Source organism: Saccoglossus kowalevskii, chromosome 13 (assembly GCF_978046115.1).
Source record: "Saccoglossus kowalevskii chromosome 13, keSacKowa6.1, whole genome shotgun sequence".
Classification (NCBI taxonomy): Eukaryota; Metazoa; Hemichordata; class Enteropneusta; family Harrimaniidae; genus Saccoglossus; species Saccoglossus kowalevskii.
The window spans coordinates 33,006,850-33,017,948 of record NC_140653.1 but is presented as its reverse complement, the minus strand read 5'-3'; the positions used below and the strand labels follow the sequence as shown (position 1 = coordinate 33,017,948).

Genomic DNA, 11,099 nt, shown 5'->3' with positions numbered 1-11,099 from the left:
AGTTTCACAATACATTTTGGTATTATTATTCTTGATTTTTGTCCATCTGTGCAAAATCACTGAAATATCTAAAAGTCGATTGGGATGATACATGGTACACAAACACTATGGGGATGCAAGATCTGATTAGTTGGTGCTATTTTATTATGCTAATTGCCAAATTTGCATATTATCTTCAAATGATATTCACTCCCCTGTACAGCTTCCTATACTGACCCCCCCCCCCCCGAGTTTTATTTTTCATTTACTTCTTACCAAACTGTGACCTGCAGCATCTCCTATTGTCCTTATAGTACATACATTTTTTATAACTTTTTTTTAAATTTTTTCTTGGCTATCATTTTAAGCAATCTTTTAGATCTGAAGTATGAAAACATCTGCTTTTTAAATTGCTACACCAGTCAATGGGGGTATATGCTAAAACATCAAGTTGATAAAGTAACACCACTGTATTAGTTACTTTCTGCTAGTAATTGTTAAAGCTGTACTGTTTTATATTTTTTATAAAATTGATCATTTCCTGGTTTCAACAATACAAGTTATACTATAATGCCAGAAAGCAGTTTGTTTGAAAAGGATTTACAGCAACTTATGGAGACTCAAATAAACATTGTAAATGAAGACAACTGCAAACTGTTGTATTTCTAGCAAGTATCCACTGTTATTGGTTGAACATTGAATTGGTTCACATAGAGGAATACTCAAATTTAAAAGAAAGCCTTGCTGTTGTAGTTTGAATTACTTATTGTTAACCATTTGTACTATTAGTTGTTTTCTAATAAATCATTTTGTTACAATATCTGTTTGTTGTTATATATGTATATACAATGCAAACAGTGTCTGCAACTTGTCTTATCAACCTATATAATCTCAGTTTAAAAGTTCCATGGAGACTGTTTTTACTGTCATTGCATTATTGAGAGAGGGAGTTATGTTTTGATGCGAATAATAGACTATTCAGTGGATTTATTTTAAATATTGTGTCTTAATTACACTAGATGTCGTGGTATTCTTTAATTTGTTCGACTAATGTTAAATATAGTATTAAGGCATCCTCAACATTTGTGGGCATTTTCACTCCCGGAACCAAAGTATCAATCAACTCTAAACATTCAGGTGAGCAACCGTATGGTGAAGGATCACGAGGGTATATTTCCTTCAGGGTGGCCACGTCATCATTATCAATTGGTACTTTATAATCACAACATCCAACTGTTTCAGGTTGAAAGTACAATACATCTGGCTTGCCACTTAAACTCTCAGCATTCTTCTTGCAGGTAATGTGATGGATGTTCCACAATGATGCCACTTTTTCCATCTCTTTACGCAGTATATCCATAAAGCAAAATCGTAGACATTCTACATGTACTGGGTCATTTTTATCAAACATCCCTTTGTCCTGAAGGTCTTTAAACAGACGTATCCACCAATCAGCCCCCTGCCTACGTAATATACTCCACCAGGCTTCAATACGCTGATTGGATGTGCTTTTTCCATACATGAAGCTTTTTTCACCTGACAGAGAATCAGTTGAATTATACCGAAAATATATTTGCATCTGTTCTAGCGTACTGTTTTCGGTTCCATAGTCAGCTCTTATGACACGAGGCACATGTCCAAAGTGATCGATGTAAGTCAGGAAATAAGAAGCGATAACTGTAGGATCATTGTTTGTGGATGCTACTTCAAGCCATGAGATCCTACGGCTAAATCCACAAATACCACCATGAATACAGAAACCATACGGTTTTAACTTATCATAACCATCAATGTGCCATGAAAAATTCGGTCCAGGATTCACATATTCTCGCCTGAGCAACCGATGTTTTTTTCTTCGAACTACACCTTCTGGCTCACATATCCTCATGGCTTGCATTACAGTATCTCTGCTCACTTTCATACCGTGGTCATGAACTAGTCTCTTCCACATTGATCTATATCCCAGACACTCGGAGCTTCCGTTTTGTTCAGCTCGAATTGCTTCTATTATGTCACCCATTGATGCTGCATTATTCCCATGTCTTCTAACCATTCCATTGCGATGTAGAATTCTCTTAAGTTGGGATATAACCAACACAAAACCATGATTCAGAAATAAGGCATTTATTATTTCTTCATGTGTGTAACTAAGGGAGAAATACCAATAAATTAGATAATTTCTATCTTGTGGGTGATGTCCCAAAGCTGGAGTGTATTCTAGCAGTCTCTGGGATAAATAGAAAGAAAAAAACATCTAGATTATAAATCAAGTATCGTTGGTATTAGTAGTAGTATCAAGGTTATGAGAGAAAATGCTACTAGTTAAAAACATTAACATACAACATGATATCCAAAAACATTGATTCAAAGACTATTCTTCTCTATAGTCTTTGATTGATTACAAGTATGAAATAAATGAAAAAATACTTACCCACGCCATGAGGACCTGGATAAAATGGTTGTTCTTCTTACTTCTTATCACTTTTGAATATTGAATTATGCATTTTGAATAATGAGTTTTGAATGACGAATTTTGAATTACGAAATTTGAAATCAGAATTTTGAATAGTGATGAACCGTATCGGCCATCGTACATTGGACAAAAGATACATGGAAGTTTAGCAAACTATCTCCCCGACCCAGTGCAATGTATCCGGTTAGAATCAAAGCTCACGTGTCCCTTATTTGAGGGACCAGATTCTGCCGTAAATTCGCCCTTGGATTAAAAAAATAAAATAGGATTTAAGAAAATAAAATGGGGCTTTTAAGGTGTATTTTGGCGTCATTTTTCGGACATTTCAATCATTCCTGCCGGCTAAAATAGAGTCTAAGTTTTACCGTAGTCATTTACGTCTATTCAAGAGTACACGTGTATGATTTTTATCGTGACTAGCGTGAGCTGGTAAGCTTCGTTTTGAGAATGAGCTGTGAACAATGTTAAATTATTCTTCAGTTGCTGCAGTTTAGCAGCTCTTATTGGCCGCTTAAGCTATTTTGATATTACGTCGCCCGCAAGGTATACCACGACCAAGAGAGCTGCATAAACTGCAGCAAATTCTTCAGATGCCCAGTTTATTTTTTAAAAACAACTAATTTTTTTATTTAAAATAAAATCATGCCGTTTTCGCATCAAAATCCAAGCCAAAAGATCGTACTACAACATCAATCTTTTCTGCATTGCGTTCAATAACATTAACATATTTAAATAAGCTATGATAATTTGAACACGTTGGCATCATCCAGCATCATCTAGCGATTTGACCTATTTGACCTAAGAGAACATGGCGGATATCCTACAGCACCAAACATTTATACGAGACCGGAATCATTCGCTTACGACGAAACTAAGTTGACTTTTATTTGTATTTCATAACAATTCAACGAATTTATTTTGTGTACATTATTACAATCACTACTGAGTAATAATCAACAATTCAGAAACGCAGCATGCCGATATTTTTGTGTTCGTTTTTATTTGAAACTTCGTTTCTTTAGAATATATTTTCGTTACCAATAAAAAAAATCTCTCAGTCAATCAGAAACCCGGATTCATGCCTTCGGGGAAAGTCCCGTTTGAACGCTCACATCGTTTTTTTTTTTCGTTTTGGGGAAACCCAAAACTGGTCGCAATTTTCGAATAAGAATGAGTCGGCAATTTTTAATTGAGTCGAAAATTTGGAGGTAAATAAAATACCGAAACCCGGCAAATAATCAGGTGACCGAATTTTTAGAGGATTCGAAATTTTGGAGTTTTTACGGTATATCGTTTTTCCATTCACCCTGCTTTATTCATATTATACCAACACGTTATTATAATAGTAATGTTGAATTTAGGTATTGGGCTGCTCATCATTTTGGGTGATTTCTTCAAATCTGACTTCTAAACAACACAAAATCACTATGCACCATGATTCGATTTGATTTAATTAGATAATTATGGTAAATGTTTTGAATCAATAGTGATAATCTGTGTTCAAATCATAATTCATGTTTTTTTTCTTGATATTTTTATTAGGTAGCATCAACTTTTCAGATGCTACCTAATAAGAATATCAAGAAAAGACGTCTTTAACATTTGCAAAATTATCAGTGATTGTACTAACGGTAAACATGTTGCAGTACATTGCAATTTGATGAACTATAAATTCATTTGCACAAAAAGCTCCCAAATTCAACTATTTTTCAATTCTGATTGTGGTGATTTTTGGTAGCAACAATAATGAATCCTCCACAACGACATATGGTATAGATGTGGGAATTAATTATTCGGGTCAAAATGTTTTTGCCTATAAAAACTGACTGAGGACCGTTTTCAACATTTGGAATTGAACACTTTGCCCTAATTTCAAGTTCGTTAATGCATATTACAAAAGAATAAATAAATGGCTTCCATATGCTATGAATCCGGATTTGCAACCTTGAAGCTCAACCACGTGATGATTTTATTGAAACTTAAGACTTCATCAACCTACAGCAATCAGTTTCTAAATTATTTGACGAGACGATCACTTACTAACACCGGGTCTTTATCCTTATAACGCACAAATTTAACAACAACTGGCTTTGAACCTCTAACATTTGGAGCATTAAATACGCGATGTGCCCTCTCTATGTCCATAGATGACGAATCTAATTCAAGATTTTCCGATATTTGGCTCTTCACTTTTTCCTCTGTCATTTCCCAGGTCTCATTTTGTTCTTGTGGAATACCGTAGAATACCAAATTTGATCTCCTTGCTCTATCTTCACTTTCACTTTTTTCCCTTTCATATTGTAGCAAATGGTGATTTATAGAACTGTTTTGAAGTTTTAACTGTTCATTTTCCGATCTCAACTGAGTCATCTCTTCTTTAAGCACATGGATGTCTTCAGTATTACGTTGTATTTGTTTGGATAATTCATCCTTCATTTCCTTCACATGTTCTCAACTTTATCAACCCTTTCACGAATATCAGCTCCCATTTTCTTTAATGTGTCCATAATGGCCGCATTTGTCACTTCTTTGATCTGTTCGAAGAAACGCTTACAAACTGAAAAATACTAACTTTTCAATCGAGGAAGATTTTTCAAGAAACACTAGAGCTAAACGCAAGCAACTTTTTGCAAAGAAGAAAGACATTCTGCAGGCAAATAACAGTGCAAAGGTATATATAAATTATGTTACCATGTCTGTTGTATATCCAAGTGGGGAGAAAGTTAAGTATATGGTAGATGATACAACTGGTACTGTCAAAACCCTTAATACACATAGATAGAGGTGGGGCCAAGGCCCGGGTATACGAGATGTTCCCAAATCCAGTATTCGTTTTCTGTCATGGAATGTTCAGGGGTTAAGAAATAAGTTATTTAATGAATCATTTCAACAATTTGTGTCAGAGTTTGATATTATTTCCTTTGAGGAAACATAAGCTGAATTTACCCGATATATGTTTAGCTGATTATGATGTTTTTCATTCAGTCAGAGAGAAAAAGTCACAATCCGGTAGATGTGGTGGCGGGGTATCTGTTTTCATTAAAAGATGGTGCCGCCAAGGGATAACTAAATTGTCAACTAAATTAAAAGATTCGGTTTTCATTATGCTAGATGCAGGTCATTTTGGCTTGCAAAATAACATTATTGTAGGTTCTCTGTATATTCCTCCAGAGCGGTCAACCGCCTATACAGACGAAACTAATGGTATTGATTTATTAGGTCAACAATTGAGTAGTTTGGGGGCTCAGTACCCTGACTGTTACTGGTTACTTATGGGCGACTTCAATGCCAGGACAGGTCAAGATTTTGAGTATATTATTGGCGATTCTTTAGACCACATTCAAACTTCAACTGAAAGTTATGTAGAGGATACCTTTGAGATTAAGAGAAATTCAAAAGATATGCTTAAAAATAATTTTGGGAATAGTCTGCTTGAATTGTGTTGTGAATATTCAATTCATTTCCTGAATGGTAGATTGGGGGCAGATTTAGCAGGGGAGTTCACATGTACAGCTAACAGGGGATCCAGTGTGGTGGATTATGTTATAGCATCGACTCCACTATTTCAAAACATTACCAGTTTTTGTGTAGGGGACAGAGGTGATTCAGACCATTTCCCATTATTGTGTTCTATGAATATTAAGTTGTTGAATAACACATCAGAGGAATCTGAAACACTTTATTATACGTATTCACCATTTAAATGGGATAAGGAAAAGAGTCACTTCTTTCTAGAAAATATGATGTCCAATAAGGGGGTAAATATGATAAATCAGGTTCTAAATTCTAATACAGAATGTGTAAATGATATTATCGAAAATCTGTATAATGTTTTAAACTGGGCAGCTAGTGATTTCAGGAAACGTGCATATTGTGGCAAAGGTGTTCACAGGCAGCCATACTCGACCTGGTTTAATACACATTGTATGTCAGCTAAACGTGACATGTACTCTGCATTACGTAAATTCAGAAAGCATGATGATCTTGAAAGCTTACAAAATTATAAAACATTAAAGGTAGCTTTTAAAAAGGTATGTGAAAAAACAAAAAGCAAATTCAAACGTGATGCTTGTAAGAATTTACGAGAGGTAGATAGAAATGATTTGTGGAAACAGGTCAAACGGTTCACGGGAGTCAGTAAGCATTGTCCAAACATTGCACCGACAAAATGGCTGCAACATTTTGAAATACTTCACAACCCCGAAAGACAAAAGTCACCTTTAGATGCCACTGTTGAGCAATATTTAGAAGATTTTGATTACGCGGGCAATAGTCAGGATGGCAGTATAGATGAAATTTTGAATAGGAAAATTTCAGAAATAGAAATTTTACATGCACTGAAAAAACTAAAAAATGACAAATCCCCTGGACCGGATGGCATTCCCAATGATTTTTATAAAGCTGCCAAAAATATACTTGTTCCCGCTCTAATGTTCATGTTTAATGTTATTTTTGACACCGGTGTCTTTCCAAATGAATGGTGTAAAGGTATAATAGTACCAATACATAAAAAGGGAAGTATGACTGATCCACAGAATTACAGGGGAATTACCTTATTAAACTCAATGAGTAAAATTTTCACATCAATATTGAATATAAGACTGGTAAAATGGGCAGATGCTGTGGGTTGTAATACAGATTGTCAGGCAGGTTTTCGCAAAGGTTATTTACCAATTTTGAGTTACGGATCAGAGATATGGGGACATAATAGGTATCAGGTAGTAGAAAGAGCCCAGTTAAAATATTGCAAAGCTTTTTTAGGAGTTAAGTCTTCCACATCCGACGTTGCAGTACTCGGAGAGTGTGGTAGATACCCTATATATAATTATACAATCAAAAAGTGTATGAAATACTGGCTAAGACTATTAAGCATGCACCCAAGTAGAGTTGCTAAGCAAGCTTATAAACTTGCGCTCAATCTTGATGAAAATGACAGAACGTCATGGGCAACACACATAAAATCTATTCTTTTTGAGTTTGGTTTTGGTGAAGTGTGGTTTTGGCAGGGTCCTGGTGACCCTGAAGCCTTTCTTTGTCAATTCATGTCAAGGGCAAATGATATTTTCAGACAAAATTGGAGAGCTGAGGTCTGTACAAAAGACAAACTACGTACATATTGTAATTTCAAAGTCCTATTCCAGAGGGAAGATTATTTATTATTTATTAGTAATGTTAAATTGAGAAGAACATTATCATGCTTTAGATGTTCCAGTCATGTATTGGCAATAGAGGGCGGCAGGATCATGGGGCTTGACATTGATTTTAGACTTTGTCGAGTCTGTGACATGATGGAAGTAGAGGACGAATATCATTTCATTATGATATGTCCTCTGTACGAGATGCTTAGAAAGCGGCTCATTCCCATTTGGGCTTATACAAATCCATCTGTAAATAAGTTTTATTCTTTAATGTCATGTAATTCATTTGAAATTATTAGTAACTTAGCTGTTTTTATACAAAATGCATTTAAGTTGAGACAAGATGTACTTGACCTTTGACCAAAGATTTGTTGCATCAGTATTGTAATAAGCAAAAGGGGCCAGTGGCCTATAAGAGCAAATAAAAAAAAATATATAACACCAGGTCTTTACCGAACCGAAATTTGAATTCCAGATATAACGTCAGGTTAGGCTTTCATCGACTTGTTGACTACATAACAAGCACCATTACTAACATGCTATACCTGCCTATTTATACCCAACCTTGTATAGACATCCTACAAGAAAATGATTTTGCCTGACGTGGATTATAGTAACTCGCCTGCCGCTCGCAATATGACCCGGATTATATTAACTAGCCTTCCGCGTAACGAATCGTTGCCAGGAAGTGACATGGTTGAGTTAGTAGGAATGTTTCATATCAGGATTAAAGACTCAAAACAACGATACTATAGAGATAATTCAGTTGAGAGATGAAACACCCCATCTTCACGATGGCGGCATGAACAAACGATTTTTTCCATTGGAAACAGTCCAGTCACACAGATAGGTTACCTGTTTGTAAGTGGTATGGTTTCCCACACTCGGACCCCGTCCTAACAGGGGCAACACTACTAACAACAACTGGGACAATAGTGGTTTTGAATTTTCAAAAATATTACACAATTAAACCAATACATAGACCAGTCCAGTCACACAGTTAAGTAACCTGTTTGTAAGTGACATGCTTTCCCACACTCGGACCACAGTCAGCTGGTGCACAAGTGATAATAAAATAAATGCGATATTTACTATATGGGAGCCGCCATCTTGAATGCGGCATAAAACTAAATAAGAGACAAGTTGTAAATCGCGTTTTTCAGATTCCTACAAAGCTGGACAAAAATGCCAATTTTACACAGAAATACGATTCGTTGGGGGTAATATTAAGCCAACTGATAACAACATTCGGCCGAATTCGTCGTTTTTGTGTGGAAAAATCCCTTAAATACGAACTCCTAATTACACGAAGAACATAGAACACTTTCCTGTGGTATTTGAAACCAAAAATTGTCATTCCAGCTCAGCAGCCAATCAGCGACGGTCTTACAGTAAGATGTCAATCTCGGTACCAGGCGATATCTGCAGGAGCTAAAAATTTAAATATTTGATAAATCTGGATCTCCAGGATGCTTAGGCCAGCCTTTTATTGTCCCTTGTTTCGCGAACCCGTCGAATGAACAGGAGCCGAAAATGAAATAGAAATAGTAAGCGCGAAAAAATGCTAAACAGATATTATTTTTATGAGAAACAAGGTTATACATAGAATAAAATTGTATTTCATTTCTTATCTCCGATCAATGATCTCACTTACAATTTTTTGAGAATCACACAAATCTGATGGAAAAAAAGAATTAATTTTATTTTTTTCCGCCCTCCTCAAAAAAATGTCTTATAAAAACTCGCGAAACATTGAATAAAAAAAGTCTGGCCTTATCGGCACAATCCAGTACGCTGAGACAGCTGAAACGCATGGCTTCTTTGTCCTTCTTGTTTGCCCTGACCAACACTCCATAACGGTATTTACAAAGTTGTTTCAGTTATTCAGTGACCATGTATGTTCACCTACCATATAAAGCTGGTATTCACAGTTAAAACTCACCTTTCAGCTTAGAACCGACGCTTACAGTGTCACTATTCGGCTAATATGAAGTGACCTGTGCTCTGTCACATGACCACAAGTTGACCTTAGCAAGTAATGCGATACGATCTTTTATTCATCCTTTCAGTCAACCTGTTTCTCGACCAGACAGTAAGAGGTCAGTTAGAACACTATTACTCAGCCCGTAGCAGAGTTCGTTTGGGTGTTCATTTCATATTGGAAAGCAAACCGAGGAACAGTAAGTATAGAGGCGCAGCCGGGTGCCTACCAGTGGCGGATTCAGAGGGGGGTGCCTCGGCCCCTCCCAAACGCATGACGGTTTATATCATCTGGATTACGCATAGCTTCTTTGCGACTTACGCTCCGTATAACTTAAGCGAAGCTTTGAGCCCCCCCCCCCCCAATACATTTTGCTGGATCCGCCACTGGTGCCTGCAGCTAATGGTAGTAATGTATTCCAGGTAACTCTCGGAAATTGTTACTTTCATTATTTATATTTTATTTTTTTCAAAGTTGTATTTACAAATACTAATAGATTGGTTTATAAATTTCATAAACATAATACATTGATACAATCAAAAACATTTTCGTTTTAAAGTTGTATCTCATTTTATTGTTAATTTAGTTTTAGAAGAGTGCTTGCTATCCAGAGGGACTATTGCAGGCACGTTTCAATTATCATCATTTGTCTCAGACATCGGAAAAGAAAATATGCGGCCAGCCCCAGTTTGGCCAAGAAAGTTCTGCATCGTAATATTCAGATTTCAACCACAATGATAATTAAACTTCACCACCCTGAAAATATCCTAGTTTTTACCAATACTGTGTTGATATATATATATATATATATATATATATATATATATATATATATATATATATATATATATATATATATATATATATCAGTTCTTTTTATTTAGATCATGGCAATTTTTTGGTCAGAGCGCCCTCTAGTTTTGTGGAGAATCATGTTCATTTGGAATGCTCTGATTGGATGGAAGTTCAAGCCTAGCAAGGTGTGATAGAATTGGCCTGTTATGTTCAGATTCAAATAAGCATGAACCACTAATTTGACAGGGAAGTGATACTTATAATGCAGCAAGCTGTTCTAATTGCTGTTGTGGTAGAGTTTTTCTATTTTCCTGTCAAATGCATTTATTGGTCCACTGAAAAATGAAAATAATGTTCCCTGTAACTTAGACTCTTATTGATCAAGGCATTTTAAAAATCATGGGTGTTAACTCCCCTCAAGTTATGACCCGTTGTCCCCTACAGAATAATGGTTGCATCTAATATTAAAATAAAGATGGCGGAGTATAGCGTTGATTCATCTCGTTCTACTCTGGATTACTTGGAGTCAATAAAGATCCTAGAAAGTTAGTATTTATATGCCTGTGTGTTTTTTGTTTGTTTGTTTTTTCACTGTCTTTGACTTTCCCAGTATGTTTGTTGCTGTTGACAACAATTCAGTCCTCTGCCAGGCTTCAGTCAATGTTTTTCTTCACTACCTACCCAACTCCTCGTCGGGCACTATGTAGCTGGTGTGGTATATTTATCACAGACA

The 11,099-nt window shown here is 35.9% G+C and overlaps 1 protein-coding gene across 1 annotated transcript in view; it reads right to left on the bottom strand.

Annotated features, from left to right (window-relative positions):
- LOC146735243 (methyltransferase-like protein 27) overlaps window positions 1–9,609 on the bottom strand; it is a 38,257-nt gene extending 28,648 nt beyond the window's left edge. Inside the window, exon 1 of the mRNA XM_085507228.1 lies at window positions 9,533–9,609. The gene's annotated coding sequence lies outside the window, so the exon portion shown is untranslated. The remainder of the gene's footprint in view (window positions 1–9,532) is intronic.
- Between the last annotated feature and the right edge of the window lie 1,490 nt (window positions 9,610–11,099).